Here is a 14,639-nt window from a genome sequence, read left to right as displayed (position 1 = left end):
TGTACTTTCTGTGATTATATTGTTTTCTTTGCTCAAGTATTCAAGTAACTCCTAGAAGCACATTCCAATTGCCAGGATTACAAATTCTGTTTACTGCAACTAATTGCTTTACATCTATCTTTGGGAACGTACCCTAACTAAGGTATTCATACCGTCTTCCTTGGCTCCTTAAATTGCAAATCACAGCTTGGACTATCCTAATTTACCGGAGACTGTGTATTTCTGTCAATCTCTCAAACGATTTTCCTTAACTGCAGCGTAGCTGTCTCCCTCTCCGCTCCTGCCAGAGACTCCTCCTCCGCACTGATATCACGCTCCAAACATTCACACTGAACGGAACAGAGATTTGCCTGTCAGCAGCTGAAAGTGCAACTCTCCCTCTCCGGATACAATCCTATACCAGAGACCAAGATAAAAGACTTCCTCCTTACTCAGTCTGTTTGTTTCATGTCATATTAAGCCTCTACTACAACTATGAGAAGCGACTATTACTGAACCTCTTGAGATATGTTTTAACCCTTCTCTGGTCATTAGCATAACTATATGAAGGAAAGAAAACGTTATCATACAGAAGATTAACCTTACCTCACATAAGTTGATCCACTAAGGAGTGGAAATTCATACATTGAATACGCCCCTTAGTTTTCTAATAAAATCTGGTTCTGCAGTTGAGATCCAAAGAAGCTTATTATTTAGAGTTAAATCAGAACCTGACATATTACTAAGTCACTAATTATGGATCAGCAGAATTGTCTGAACATGTCTACGCCTTCTCACAGCATGTAGAGTTGCTCTCACAGGGTCTCAGAGATCTACAAATTGAGAATGAGAGTCTGAGGGGTATAATTAGGTAAAGAACCCCAGAACCACAAGCCTGTCCCCCAGAGATATTCTATGGGGACGGAAGCCAATTTAGACAGTTCAAGAATGCCTGTACTTTACTTTTCACGCTGAAACCCAAGACGTAACGGTTCCGAAAGGGTCAAAGTCTTAACTGTCATATCATACCTACAAGGAGAACCTAGGGTCTGAGCTGATTCTTTTTTTGAGACTGATGATCCCATTTTAGCATCATTTGATGATTTCTTTAAAGCTATGGGGGTATTCTATGATGACACAAATAAGCAACTGATAGCTGAAACAAAAATGAGATCTTTCAAACAAGGCAGGCGCATGGTTGAAGAGTATATCACTGATATTAAAAAAGTCGATAAAGATTCCCTTTGGAATGAAATAGCTTTAAAGAACCAAAATCACTTAGGTTTATCAGAACCTGCAAAGGATGAAGTTTCTAGAGTTGAATTACCTAAAACATTGAAAGCATTAATAAGTTTAAGTATCCAGATAGATTGGAGAATAAGAGAGAGTAAATCTGAAAAAATCAGCATTGACAGTAGCTATAGAAGTAGTGACAGCTATCCATCTACCTCTGTTAAAACCGTAGACGAACCAATGGAGATTGGATTTGTTAAAGGTCCCCTCAATCCAGAGGAGAAAGATAGAAGAAGGCAAAGGAACCTATGTATATAGTGCGCCTCTCCCAATCATACAGTCTCTGACTGTCCTATACTACTCAAACAAAAGAAGAGTAAGTTTGTAACATTATAACTCTGTTTAAATACAAAATTGAAGAATACCGCTTACTGTATGTTAAATATGTCTTTGCAGTGGGACCACCATCAGCTGCTCACTGAAGCCATCCTGGATTCCGGTGCCTATGGGAACTTCATTGAGCTCACCCTTGTAAAAAAAAAAAGATTCCAATAATTTTGAAAACATCTCCTGTCTCCATTCTAGTCATTGATGGTACACAAATTGCCACTGGTCCCATTACCCATCATACCGTTCCCATTTTAGTTAAGACTCAAGATGGTCACACTAAATTCTTAACTTTTGACGTCATAACTTCACCATTATTGCCTATAGTTTTAGGTCTGAAATGGTTAAAGATCCACCAAACCTACTATACATTAGAATCAGCTTAAAGTCACTTTAGACTCAGAGTTTTGTCTTTAAACCTGTTTCCCACATTCAACTGTGTTACAAGTCTCTGAATTTCTCTTACCTGAAGTGTACACAGAGTTCATAGATGTATTCAGTAAAAAAGAGGCAGAGTCCTTACCACCACACCGCATTTACGATTGTCCTATTTAACTCCAACCCGTTCCTCCATTCCCTATGGTCATGTGTATCCACTCTCTGATCCAGAACTGACTCATTTAAAGACATACATAGAAGATAACTTACACAAGGGCTTCCCCTGTTGGTGCGGGAATATTCTTTTTCAAGAATAAAGATGGAACATTAAGACCAATTATAGGCTACAGAGAACTGAACAAAAGGACCATTAAAAACAGGTATCCACTGCCCTTGATACCAGAGTTAATAGATCGTTTATGTGGTGCTAAAATATATACTAAGCTTGACTTGAGAGGTGCTTATAACCTCATTAAGATCAGATAGGGTGATGAATGGCTCATGGCTTTTAGAACACGGTACAGACTATGGGGGATATGTATCAAAGTGTCAACTATATTGCATTCACCGGCATCAATACGCTCGCCTAACATCGCCAAACATCCCGGCCGCGGATCTCAAATATGCTCTCTTTATTTATGAAAAAAGCCGGCAAAAAGACGTTTTACCAAGTGTTAACTAGCAGTCATCGATCTCGCATCTATTCGACTTTTTCCCAACTTCATTTATACCCTGTCACTAAACTCCGCCACTATATTAAAATGTTTAACCCCTATCCCGCCAACCCTTGACATCGCCGCAAACTAAATCAAGTTATTAACCCCTATCCTGCCGCTCCCCAACACCGCCGCCACTAAATAAATGTATTAACCCCTAAACCCCTGACCTCCCACATCACTACCACTAACTAAATCTATTAACCCCTAAACCGTCAGCCCCCCACATCGCCAAAAACTAAATTAAGCTATTAACCCCTAAACCTAACAACCCCTAACTTTAAATTAAAATTACAACACCCCTATCTTAATATAAATTAAAACATATCTGTAGAATTAAAATAAACTATTTTAAACTATTAATTAACCTACCCTAACTATTATACTACAATTAAATTAAAATACCAATTAAATAAACTAAATTACATATTAAAGAAACCTAACCCTACTCAAATTATTTAAATATACTATTAAACATTATTAAAAGTACTAAATTACAGAAAAAAACGTTATGAAAAACAAACAAACAAACACTAAATTACGAAAAATAAAAAAACAATTTATCAAAAATAAACTAGCCTACAAAAAACTACCAATGGCCCCTAAAATGGCCTTTTCTGGGGCATTGCCCCAAAGATATCAGCTCTTTTACCTGTAAAAAAATACAAACACCCCCCAACAGTAAAACCCACCTCCCAACCAACCCCCCCAAATAAAAACCCTAACTCTTAAAAAAAACCTAAGCTACCCATAGCTCTTTTACATGCCCAGACCCTGATCTAAAAATAAAACCCAATCAAAAAACCCTTAAAAAAACCTAACACTAATCCCCGACGATCCATTTACAGTTCTTGAAGTCCCGCTTGAAGGATCCATCCAGCCAGAGAAGTCATCATCCAGGCGGCAAGAAGTCTTCATCCGGGTGGCCTCTTCCATCTTCATCCAGCCAGAGAAGTCCTCATCCAGACGGCAAGAAGTTTTCATCCAGACGGCATCTTTTATCTTTATCAATCCAGCGTGGAGCGGGTCCATCCTGAAGACATGCAGCGCGGAGCATCCTCTTCATATGGTAAACTGGAACTTGAATGCAAGTGACACCATCCAAGATGGAGTCCCTTGCATTCCTATTGGCTGAAATATTTCAATCAGCCAATAGGATTAGAGCTGCTAAAATCCTATTGGCTGTTCCAATCAGCCAATAGGATTGAGCTCTCCTCCTATTGTCTGATTGGAACAACCAATAGGATTTTAGCAGCTCGTCGGGGTTAGTGTTTTTTTAAGGTTTTTTTGGGTGGGTTTTATTTTTAGATTAGGGTCTGGGCATGTAAAAGAGCTAAATGCCCTTTTCAGGGCAATGGGTATCTTAGGTTTTTTTTAGAGTTAGGGTTTTTATTTGGGGGGTTGGATGGGTGGTGGGTTTTACTGTTGGAGGGGTATTTGTATTTTTTTTACAGGTAAAAGAGCTGATATCTTTGGGGCAATGCCCCACAAAAGGCCCTTTTAAGGGCCACTGGTAGTTTATTGTAGGCTAGGGTTTTTTTTATTTTTGGGGGGCTTTTTTATTTTGATAGAGCTATTAGATTAGGTGTAATTCTTTTTTCTTTTTTAAATTTGTTTTTTTTTATTTTTCATAATTTAGTGTTTGTTTGTTTTTTGTAACTTAGTGTTTGTTTTTTTTCTGTAATTTAGTACTTTTAATAATGTTTAATAGTATATTTAAATACTTTGAGTAGTGTTAGGTTTCTTTAATATGTAATTTAGTTTATTTAATTGGTATTTTAATTTAATTGTAGTATAATAGTTAGGGTAGGTTAATTAATAGTTTAAAAATAGTTTATTTTAATTCTACAGGTAAGTTTTAATTTATATTAAGATAGGGATGCTGTAATTTTAATTTAAAGTTAGGGGGTTGTTAGGTTTAGGGGTTAATATCTTGATTTAGTTTTTAGCGATGTGGGGAGCTGACGGTTTAGGGGTTAATCGGTTTAGTTAGTGGTGGTGATGTGGTAGGCCAGAGGTTTAGGGGTTAATACGTTTATTTAGTGGTGGCGGTGTCAGGGAACAGTGGAATAGGGGTTAATACATTTTATTTAGGTTGCGGCATTGTCGGGGTGGCAGATAAGTGGTGTTTAGACTCAGGGTTTATGTTAGGGTGTTAGGTGTAAACGTTACTTGCTTTCTACCGTAGAAATCGATGGGTTATATTTCTTTGTCTAGCAGCATCGAACATAAGCTTTCGCTGCTTTCAGACTCCCATTGATTTCTATGGCATCCGCGGCCTCCAGGGTGGCGGTTTGAAAACCAGGTAGGCTTGGCCGGAAAAGATGGAAGCGTACCTGTTAAAAGTTGGATAACTGGGAAAAAGTGTCAGATAGAGCCGAATGTGTATTCAGAACATCTGTAATGACGTAAGCATCGATCTGAGTCGGATTGAGATAGCCGGTTCGTATGTCACATCACGAATTTCAACATTGCCGGTCTGTGGGCTTTGATAACTAGGTCGGATCAATCTTGCAACAATTACGATGCAGAATTCCTGCATATTTGCGGTTGACAGCTTGATAGATAGGCCCCAATATGAATACACCATGATGCCGTTCGGGCTGTGTAATGCCCCTGCCACCTTCCAGTATCTCATCAATGATATTTTCAGGGATCTCCTTGATGTCTGTATGGTGATTTATCTTGATGACATCCTCATCTACTCTAAGTCATATTAACAACACAATACATACGTCCGCTGGGTTCTATCCAGATTAAGAACCCACCAACTCTACTCTAAACCAGAAAAATACCTATTCCACGTCCAGGAAATATCGTTTTTAGGATACCATATAAGTTCTACTGGTATTCAAATGTAGAATAACATAGTAGACACTATATTGGCCAAGACCTACATCTAAAAAAGAGCTCCAGTGTTTTTTTGGCTTCGCCAATTACTACCTAAAATTCATAAAAGACTTTGCATCCATCTCAAAACCTCTAACTCACCTTACCAGTACCACTACTCCTTTCCGTTGGACTCCTGAGGCACAATCTACATTTCGACTATTTGAAAGATGCTTTTACTCAGGCTCCTATCCTAAAATTTACAGACCCCTCTCTCCAATATATCTTGGAGGTCGACTCCTCAGACTACGCCATTGGAGCAATACTCTCCCAACGAAAAACCTTGGAACATCCTATCCACCCTGTTGCCTTTTCCTCCAAGGTCCTAAGTCCTGCTCAGATTAATTATCCCATCAACGAGAAGGAGTTACTTGCAATCAAATCATCCTTGGAACACTGGCGACACTTGTTGAAAGAAACATCACATCCCATTTTGATATATACCAACCATAAAAATCTTGAATACTTACAGACTAATAAAATATTATCCTCACGTCAAGTCTGATGGAGTCTTTACTTCACCAGATTCCAGTACAATATAATGTATTGACCAGCATCCAAAAATGGAAAGGCTGATGCTCTCTCCAGAAAGGAAAAAAGACCCATTGTACCAAACCTACCCTCTACAGCAGAGCTTTCCAAAATTTTCATGTTGGTGACACACTTTTTAGACCTACATCATTTCGCAACACAGTAATTCAGTTGTACTAGCAAACAGGAGGTTAAACTAACTTGTATTAAGAGATATGGACAGATACATAAATCATGTAGTAACTAAATGTATTTACAAGTAACAGTATGTAAGTATGTGCAAGAATTTAAAAAAAAGTTTAATAACACTAATAGCTACTTACTATTTTAATGGGATGTATGAGGTTGATGGGATGAACACAGTTTCTGAATATTTAGTGGAATATTAGATAAAGACACTCGCATTTCATCATCAAGCATTTTTAAGCTTCCACTTCCTATCCATATATCAAGAGCAGGAGCAGCAATGCATTAGGAGCTAGCTGCAAAAAAACCCAAAAAAACACTTTGACTTCTGACTTCAGCTCAGCGTTTAAGCTGCTGCCCTCAGAGCTCAATGAGTCTGACTGACTTCTTCCTGTGCTGCAAACACACTGCTGTCCCACTCACTGACTACATGTGCAGTCACGAGCCGATTGAGGAGTCTACACATGCAGTCAGGAGCCAATGTGCCGACAATGGGAATAGTTTCAGTTCCCGCTAAGCTGTGCCAATAGGTTAAGATGATCTGTCACCCACTAGGTATCAATCATGTGTCAATCACATGATATGCATAGCAGGCAGGCGGAAAGTTGGAAACCAAAAAAAAAAATTAAAAAGAATTTTAAATTTAAAAACAATTGTGTTGAAGCAGGGGCACACCTACACACTGCCACCAACACAGTAATGTGTCACAACACTTAGGCCTAGATTTGGAGTTCGGCGGTAGCCGTCAAAACCAGCGTTAGAGGCTCCTAACACTGGTTTTAGGCTACCTCCGGTATTTGGAGTCAGTGATTAAAGGGTCTAACGCTCACTTTTCAGCCGCGACTTTTCCATACCGCAGATCCCCCTACGCCATTTGCGTATCCTATCTTTTCAATGGGATCTTTCTAACGCCGGTATTTAGAGTCGTTTCTGAAGTGAGCGTTAGAGCTCTAACAACAAAATTCCAGCCGCCTGAAAATAGCAGGAGTTAAGAGCTTTCTGGCTAACGCCGGTTCATAAAGCTCTTAACTACTGTACCCTAAAGTACACTAACACCCATAAACTACCTATGTACCCCTAAACAGAGCTCCCCCCACATCGCCGCCACTCGATTAAAATTTTTAACCCCTAATCTGCCGACCGCCACCTACGTTATACTTATGTACCCCTAATCTGCTGCCCCTAACCCCGCCGACCCCTGTATTACATTTATTAACCCCTAACCTGCAACCCACAACGTCGCCGCCAGCTACATAAAATAATTAACCCCTAATCTTCCGACCGCAAAGCGCCGCCACCTACGTTATCCCTATGTACCCCTAATCTGCTACCCCTAACACCGCCGACCCCTATATTATATTTATTAACCCCTAATCTGCCCCCCTCAACGTCGCCGACACCTGCCTACACTTATTAACCCCTAATCTGCCGAGCAGACCTGAGCGCTACTATAATAAAGTTATTAACCCCTAACCCCGCCTCACTAACCCTATCATAAATAGTATTAACCCCTAATCTGCCCTCCCTAACATCGCCGACACCTACCTTCAATTATTAACCCCTAATCTGACGACCGGAGCTCACCGCTATTCTAATAAATTGATTAACCCCTAAAGCTAAGTCTAACCCTAACACTAACACCCCCCTAACTTAAATATAATTTACATCTAACGAAATTAATTAACTCTTATTAAATAAATGATTCCTATTTAAAGCTAAATACTTACCTGTAAAATAAATCCTAATATAGCTACAATATAAATTATAATTACATTGTAGCTATTTTAGGATTAATATTTATTTTACAGGCAACTTTGTAATTATTTTAACTAGGTACAATAGCTATTAAATAGTTAAGAACTATTTAATAGCTACCTAGTTAAAATAATAACAAATTTACCTGTAAAATAAATCCTAACCTAAGATATAATTAAACCTAACACTACCCTATCAATAAAATAATTAAATAAACTACCTACAATTACCTACAATTAACCTAACACTACACTATCAAATAAATTAATTAAACACAATTGCTACAAAATAAATACAATTAAATAAACTAGCTAAAGTACAAAAAATAAAAAAGAAGTAAGTTACAAAAAATAAAAAAATATTTACAAACATAAGAAAAATATTACAACAATTTTAAACTAATTACACCTACTCTAAGCCCCCTAATAAAATAACAAAGCCCCCCAAAATAAAAAATTCCCTACCCTATTCTAAATTAAAAAAGTTACAAGCTCTTTTACCTTACCAGCCCTGAACAGGGCCCTTTGCGGGGCATGCCCCAAGAATTTTCAGCTCTTTTGCCTGTAAAAGAATAAATACAATACCCCCCCCCCCAACATTACAACCCACCACCCACATACCCCTAATCTAACCCAAACCCCCCTTAAATAAACCTAACACTAAGCCCCTGAAGATCTTCCTACCTTGTCTTCACCATACCAGGTTCACCGATCCGTCCTGGCTCCAACATCTTCATCCAACCCAAGCGGGGGTTGGCGGCATCTTCGATCTTCTTCCATCCGGTGCGGAGCGGGTCCATCTTGAAGCAGGCGACGCGGATCCATCCTCTTCTTCCGTTGTCTCCCGACTAATGACGGTTCCTTTAAGGAACGTCATCCAAGATGGCGTCCCTCGAATTCCGATTGGCTGATAGGATTCTATCAGCCAATCGGAATTAAGGTAGGAATTTTCTGATTGGCTGATGGAATCAGCCAATCAGAATCAAGTTCAATCCGATTGGCTGATCCAATCAGCCAATCAGATTGAGCTCGCATTCTATTGGCTGATCGGTGGGTTGTAATGTTGGGGGGGGTATTGTATGTTTTTTTTTTACAGGCAAAAGAGCTGATTTATTTGGGGCATGCCCCGCAAAGGGCCCTTTTCAGGGCTGGTAAGGTAAAAGAGCTTTTCTATTTTAATATTAGAATAGGGTAGGGAATTTTTTTATTTTGGGGGGCTTTGTTATTTTATTAGGGGGCTTAGAGTAGGTGTAATTAGTTTAAAATTGTTGTAATATTTTTCTTATGTTTGTAAATATTTTTTTATTTTTTGTAACTTAGTTCTTTTTTATTTTTTGTACTTTAGCTAGTTTATTTAATTGTATTTATTTGTAGCAATTGTGTTTAATTAATTTATTGATAGTGTAGTGTTAGGTTAATTGTAGGGTAATTGTAGGTAGTTTATTTAATTATTTTATTGATAGGGTAGTGTTAGGTTTAATTATATCTTAGGTTAGGATTTATTTTACAGGTAAATTTGTTATTATTTTAACTAGGTAGCTATTAAATAGTTCTTAACTATTTAATAGCTATTGTACCTGGTTAAAATAATTACAAAGTTGCCTGTAAAATAAATATTAATCCTAAAATAGCTACAATGTAATTATAATTTATATTGTAGCTATATTAGGATTTATTTTACAGTTAAGTATTTAGCTTTAAATAGGAATCATTTATTTAATAAGAGTTAATTAATTTCGTTAGATGTAAATTATATTTAAGTTATGGGGGGTGTTAGTGTTAGGGTTAGACTTAGCGTTAGGGGTTAATACATTTATTAGAATAGCGGTGAGCTCCGCTCGGAAGATTAGGGGTTAATAATTGAAGGTAGGTGTCGGCGATGTTAGGGAGGGCAGATTAGGGGTTAATACTATTTATGATAGGGTTAGTGAGGCGGATTAGGGGTTAATAACTTTATTATAGTAGCGCTCAGGTCCGCTCGGCAGATTAGGGGTTAATAAGTGTAGGCAGGTGTCGGCGACGTTGAGGGGGGCAGATTAGGGGTTAATAAATATAATATAGGGGTCGGCGATGTTAGGGCAGCAGATTAGGGGTACATAGGGATAACGTAGGTTGCGGCGGTTTACGGAGCGGCAGATTAGGGGTTAAAAATAATATGCAGGTGTCAGCGATAGCGGGGGCGGCAGATTAGGGGTTAATAAGTGTACGGTTAGGGGTGTTTAGACTCGGGGTACATGTTAGGGTGTTAGGTGCAGACATAGGAAGTGTTTCCCCATAGGAAACAATGGGGCTGCGTTAGGAGCTGAACGCTGCTTTTTTGCAGGTGTTAGGTTTTTTTTCAGCTCAAACAGTCCCATTGTTTCCTATGGGGGAATCGTGCACGAGCACGTTTTTGAGGCTGGCCGCGTCCGTAAGCAACTCTGGTATCGAGAGTTGCATTTGCGGTTAAAAATGCTCTACGCTCCTTTTTTGGAGCCTAACGCAGCATTTGTTTTGAACTCTCGATACCAGAGTTAATTTTATGGTGCGGCCAGAAAAAAGCCCGCGGAGCGTTTAACAGCCCTTTTACCGCAAAACTCAAATCTAGGCCATAGTTTGGAAAGAACTACTCTACAGTGATACCTCCTGAAAACGTCATAGGTCTAACTCCTAAGTTCGCACATGAACTCATAAGAGAACAAACCCTGGATTCTGAAATTCCATTGAACATCTTAAGAAAAGATTCTGAAGGTCTATATCATCACCACAAATGATTATATATACCCAAGTCCCTTAGAAACACTATCCTCAAGGAACTACATGATTCCCCACTAGCAGGACACCCCGGAATACAGAAAACCTTTGAGTTAATAAGAAGAATGTACTGGTGGCCTTCTCTCCTCCAGAGTATAAAAGATTACATACAATCTTGCACTATTTGCACTGTTTGTTTCAAAATCAGAAAAGAAAATACCATATGAACTATTGTTATCTCTACCAACTCCATCTAGACTCTGGCAACATCTCAGAATGGATTTTATTGTCGAATTACCAAGATCTGAAAACTAGAATACCCTCCTTGTTGTTGTGGATCTTATGACTAAAATGGCGCACTTCATACCTTTTCGTAAGCTCCCCACCTCTGCAGAGACCGCTCAGCTATTTCTAGCACACATTGCAAAGCTCCACAGAGTGCCCTCCATTATTACCACTGACAGAGGTACTTAGTGTCAGCCGCTCTGGAATCAATCCGGGATGTAACCCAACTGCTAGCGTGAATTGAAAGCACACGCTAGCACACTGAGAAATATCCAGGACGTGACCCACTACAGGAAGCAGATTAGAAGATAACAAAAATGAATATTGTTCCAGAATGCAGGAAAGCCACAAAGGATAAAACGTCCCTTTAAGTAGTACAAAGAACAAAAAGGAAATGCTCTTACTTGAAGCTTCTGAAAAAGGTCCTCTTTAGCAGGCTTGTAAAACAAAGGAAAAGTTCTTTTTTGCAGCTTGTAAAAGTATAATGTCCCTTTAAGCAGGTTTATAAACAAACAGAAAGGCAAAGTTCTCTTTTGCAGCTTGTAAAAGTAAATGTCCCTTTTAAGCAGGTGTATAACAAACAGAAAGGCAAAGTTCTCTTTTGCAGCTTGTAAAAGTAAATGTCCCTTTTAAGCAGGTGTATAACAAACAGAAAGGCAAAGTTCTCTTTTGCAGCTTGTAAAAGTAAATGTCCCTTTTAAGCAGGTGTATAACAAACAGAAAGGCAAAGTTCTCTTTTGCAGCTTGTAAAAGTAAATGTCCCTTTTAAGCAGGTGTATAACAAACAGAAAGGCAAAGTTCTCTTTTGCAGCTTGTAAAAGTAAAATGTCCCTTTAAGCAGGTCTTGTTTATCAAAGAATAGTTTTAAAGGTAAAGGCAAAAAGCAAGGTCAGGCAGGCAGAAGTCGGCATCCAAATATCAGCAAAAGGTATAGGCAAAAGACAGGTCAGGCAAGCAGAAGTCGGCATCCAAGTATCAGCAAAAGGGTAAAAGCTACAGGCAAGGTCAGGCAGGCAGAAGTCAATGTCCAAATATCAGCAAGTAGGGATTAGGCAAGAGGCTTGGTCAGGCAGGCAGAAGTCGATACACAGAAGAACAAAACTGATATGGTACTCACAATCCAGGGAAACAAACAAACGGGCCCAGATTCAGATCTCCCGCCGAGATTTAAAGGGCAGGAGCGTAACCGTCATCAGAGGGGTGTGAGAGAAAGCGTCATGTTGCTAAGCAACATGACGTCAGAGACACAGAGAAGTTCCGGGAGCCGCGGCGACACGGCGATGATCGGAAGCGATCATGACAGCACCCCCTCCTCAAGGACCCCTCCGGGGGACAGGACCAGGTCTATCAGGATGAGTCTTGTGGAAGATCTTGACCAATATAGGAGCATTTACTTGATGAGCAGGTTCCCAAGAACGTTCCGTGACTGGATAACCCTTCCAATGAATGAGATAATACAAATTCTTGCCCCGCAATTTGGAATCTAGAATATGGCTGATCTCAAACTCAGGATGTCCATGCACCAATAACGGTGGAGGTTTAGAAAAAGGCTTAGAATACCTGTTACTCATCACAGGTTTTAAAAGAGAAACATGGAATACCGGATGGACTTTGAGAGACTTGGGTAAAGCTACCCGATAAGCAGTGGAACATACCTGACCCAATATTCGGAAAGGACCCACATATCGTGGTCCCAGTTTGTTAGAAGGTTGTTTCAGGCGAAGAAATCGAGAGGAAATCCAAACTTTATCACCAGGGCGATATTTGGGAGCCTTCTTCCGTCGAAGATCCGAAAAGAACTTGTAACGTCTAGAAGTGACAGAAAGAATACGATGTATCTTCTGCCAATGTCGAGTTAATCTTTGGGCTGTAAGATCAGAAGCAGGATTCACTGTGGAGGAAGTATGCAAAGGGAATGTCCTAGGCTGATATCCGTAAGCTGCATGAAAAGGAGAAGTCTGAAGGGAGGAATTGTACCGGGCATTATGGGCCAATTCAGCCAAAGGAAGGTAAGAAGTCCAGTTAGAATGATAATGATCCACATAATGTCTAAGATATGTTTCAAGACACTGGTTTACTCTTTCAGTCTGACCATTCGATTGTGGGTGGTGAGAAGTAGAGAGAGATATAGTAGTACCAAAATGTTTACAAAGTGACCTCCAAAATCGAGAAACGAATTGTACCCCTCTATCTGAAACAATATCTAGAGGAAATCCATGGATTCTTACAATATGAAGAATAAAAAGTTCAGAGAGTCTTTTGGCAGATGGTAATCCTGGCAAGGGCACAAAATGAGCCGTCTTAGTGAACCTGTCAACCACCACCCAGATAGTATTGTTCCCAGTGGACAAAGGAAGATCGGTAATAAAGTCCATGGATACATGAGTCCAAGGCTGGTGAGGTATAGGCAATGGTTGGAGTAATCCTGAAGGAAGTTGGCGTGGAGTTTTGTTCATGGCACATTGTGTGCATACTGAGACGTAATCCTTCACATCTTGAGAGAGTGTAGGCCACCAGACATGTTGTTTGAGGTTTCGAGTGGTAATACTGATGCCAGGATGTCCAGAAAGGGGACTATCATGAGCCCAAAATAAAATCTTGGAACGAAGGCGTTCAGGAACAAAGAGTAAACCATCGGGAGGTTTACAGGACAAAGGAATATGCTCTTGAGCGGACTGTAATTCTTGTAACCAAGAAGTTGTTAACTGGGCAATGACTTCATGAGGTTGGAGAATGGTACCAGACTCAGGAACTGGGGTATCTTGAAATTGTCTGGAAAGTGCGTCTGCTTTAATATTTTTTGAACCAGGTATGTAAGACAAATTATAGTGAAACCGAGAGAAGAATAAATGACCAGCGTGCTTGCCTGGAATTTAGTCGTTTGGCTGTTTGGAGATACAGAAGGTTCTTATGATCAGTAAGTATAGTAAATGGCAAAGAAGTACCCTCCAGCCAATGTCTCCATTCATCCAATGCCATCTTGATGGCAAGCAACTCTTTATTCCCTACGTCATAGTTAAATTCGGAAGGAGTGAATTTTTTAGAGAAAAAAGCAACAGGATGAATCCTTCCAGTCTCTGGTATTCGTTGAGACAGAACAGCTCCAGCAGCAACAGAGGAAGCATCCACCTCCAGAATAAATTGAAACTCAGGATTTGGATGACGAAGGATAGGAGCTGAGGAAAAAGCTTCTTTGAGAGATTCGAAAGCTTCTATAGCCTCAGACGGCCATACTTTACAGTTTTGTCCTTTTCTTGTGAGAGAAGTAAGAGGAGAAGTAATAGTAGCAAAATTCTTGATGAACTTTCTGTAATAATTGGCGAAGCCTAGGAAACGTTGTAAAGCCTTCAAAGAATCAGGTCTAGGCCAATCCAAAATGGCAGAAAGTTTAGTAGGGTCCATTTCAAATCCAGCTGCCGATATTACATACCCAGAAAGGGTATGGATTTTTGATGGAAAGAACATTTCTCCAGTTTAGCAAACAGATGGAATTCTCTTAGACGTTGAAGTACTTTCTTGACAGTGGTGCACATGATCTTGGTGGTTCTGAGAAAAAATTAAGATGTCG

Source organism: Bombina bombina, chromosome 8, assembly GCF_027579735.1.
Source record: "Bombina bombina isolate aBomBom1 chromosome 8, aBomBom1.pri, whole genome shotgun sequence".
In the NCBI taxonomy this organism is placed as follows: Eukaryota; Metazoa; Chordata; class Amphibia; order Anura; family Bombinatoridae; genus Bombina; species Bombina bombina.
This window is presented reverse-complemented; position numbering follows the sequence as displayed.